At 78.5% G+C, this 2,500-nt stretch overlaps 1 non-coding gene across 1 annotated transcript; it reads right to left on the reverse strand.

Annotated features, from left to right (window-relative positions):
* Positions 1-132: 132 nt before the first annotated feature.
* Positions 133-285, reverse strand: LOC141955090 (5.8S ribosomal RNA). Its single transcript, XR_012632347.1, has one exon. It is a non-coding gene; the product is annotated as a 5.8S ribosomal RNA (ribosomal RNA).
* Between the last annotated feature and the right edge of the window lie 2,215 nt (positions 286-2,500).

The following is a 2,500-nucleotide window of genomic DNA, read 5'->3' on the forward strand; positions in this document are numbered from 1 at the left end:
GGGGACGAAGGCCCTCGGCCGACACCGACGGGCCTGCGAGGCACCCCAGCCGCGCCGCCGCGGACGCCGCCCGCCCGCCCGCCGAGGCGAGGCGGGGAGGGACGGCGCACCGGCCGGCGATTGATCGTCAAGCGACGCTCAGACAGGCGTAGCCCCGGGAGGAACCCGGGGCCGCAAGTGCGTTCGAAGTGTCGATGATCAATGTGTCCTGCAATTCACATTAATTCTCGCAGCTAGCTGCGTTCTTCATCGACGCACGAGCCGAGTGATCCACCGCTAAGAGTTGTCTGCCTTTCGGCACCGCCCCGCGCGCGCGGAGGGGCCGGGACCGCTCCGCAGAAGCGGCCCCCTTCTCGGACGACGGACCGCCGCCCCACCGACCGACCGACCGCCCCCCTCCGCACGCGCGGAGGGGGCGCGCGACGACCGGCGGGCGACGGTCGCGCCTCGCCTCAGATGACCGTACCGACATCACAACGGAGGGAAGGAAGGGAAGGGTGAAACAAGCTCCGAACGGCAAGGGCCCGGGGAGCCCGCGCTCCCGACCGACCTGGGGAAACAACAAGCACCTTGCTCGCTTCGGAGGCGGCCCAGGCGCCCGGGCTCGGCCCGGCCTCCGCACGGAGGGCCGGCGGCGCGTCCGACCGCGCGCCCGGACCTGCACCCGCCTCTCGCTCGCGCGGAGGGGGGAAACCACAGACGCTGACCGCCGCGCGGGCGACCAGCGGGGGCGCCCCGCTCGCGCCGCGCGCGCCTCCGCGCCGCCCAGCGCCCGCGCGCTGCGACAGCCGGCTCCTTGCCCCCGTGGCCCCGAAACCCCGGCTCTCGCCCCGACGCCGGGAACGCCCGCGCGGCGCCGCCGCCGCACCACACCGGAGACAGGGACGGACGGCCAACCGCCGGAACCCGAGACGGCGACGCGACGCCGCCGCCCGGCGCTCCGCCCGACCGCCGCCCGGCCACCGCACCGCCGCGGCTGCCCTCCCGGAGCCGCCGCCGCCGCTTCTCGTCTCGGCCCCTTCCGCAGGCACGCGCCAGGCAGAAGGCGGACGCCGCTGAGCCGGAGGCGACGCCCCCTCTCCCCGCTTCCGCGCGGAGAACGGGACGGGGAACGCCCCTCGGCCGCCCACCCGCCTCGCCTGACCGAGACCGGGAAAGGCGACTGCGAAGCGACGGGCAGGACCCGGGACGGGACAGGCCACGCGGCCGGCCACCGAGCGACCGCCGGCCGGCACGCCGAGCGGCGGCGCCGCCGCCGCCGCTCGGGCCCGGGGGCTGCGCCGCCCCTCCCCTCAGCCGGGGCGGGAAGGGGTGGGGGTGGCAAGCAAGGAGCACGAAGCCGCAAGCGCGCCGCTGCGCGTCCACGGAGACGCGGCGGCCCGAGCAGGCCGCCCCGCCCGGCGAGACCCCCGACCGTGGGGGAATCGCCATCGCCCCCGACGGCGAGAGAGCCCGCGCTCCCCGCCGGGGGGGGGGGAGGTTCCCCTTCGCGTTTCGAGGGCGAGGCAGGCCGGCTGCGGCCGACCGAACGCCGCCGGTCTCGCCGCCGAGACCGGACCGCGGAGAAGGGGGGGCAGGGGGGACACCCCTCCCCGGCGCGGCCGCCCGAGGGGACAAAAAGCCCACGGCGTGGGCGGCGGCCGCCATGGCCAGGGCCTGCACGAGAGCGACTCCCGCCCCTGGAGGCTCAACCGCCGCACACGGCCGGGGCCCGCCCCTGCGGGTCGCACCGAGCCGCCCGAGTCTTTAAACCTCCGCCCGGCTCCGCGGCCTTCGACCCCCGGGCTCAGCCGAGGGAGGGCCGCGGAGGCGCGGACGCTAGGTACCTGGCCCTGGGGTGAGGGAAACATCCTCAAGGGCCCCGCGGGGGTGCCTCCCCCGCTGCCGCCATCGGGGGAGCGTCCGCCCGCGGGGGCGCGCCCGACATCCGCCACCACCACCACGTCCTCCTGGCCCGGGGCCCGAGGTTTCCCTCAGTATCCCGGCGCTGCGCCCGGGAGGAGAGCCGTGGCTCGGGCCGCCCGCTGGCGCGCGGGACACGGCCCGGCGCGGGAACTCGCCCGCCGGCCCGAGGGCCGGCGCCACGCACCCGAGCCCGGAACGCCCAGAGGCCTCGGCCCTGCACGCGGCCGGCCGGCCCCCCGGCGGGCTTGCTCCGCAGCAAGCCCGCCACGGTGCGGGCAGGAAGGATCGGGGGAGACGCCTCCCCCGACCCCGGCGAGGCCTGCTCTGCCCGCCGCCCCTCTCGCCGGGCTGGCGCCGGCCGCGCCCAGCCCGTCACCGCCAACGGCTCGCGCCGGTCCCCTCTCCCTCTCCTGCGCGCGCCCGAGCGCCGGGGGCTTTCCGCTCGGCCGGCCGGGGTTCCCGCCTCCACGCGCCCCCACCACACCGGCGGCCACCCCCTCTTCCCCCTACGCGCCGCCGCTCGCGCTCGGACCGGCGGTGCCCTGGCGCTCCGGGAGGGCCCTCGGCCGCCGCACCCCCACGCACCACCCCGGTG

This window comes from Athene noctua, unplaced genomic scaffold (assembly GCF_965140245.1).
Source record: "Athene noctua unplaced genomic scaffold, bAthNoc1.hap1.1 HAP1_HAP1_scaffold_122, whole genome shotgun sequence".
NCBI lineage: Eukaryota > Metazoa > Chordata > Aves > Strigiformes > Strigidae > Athene > Athene noctua.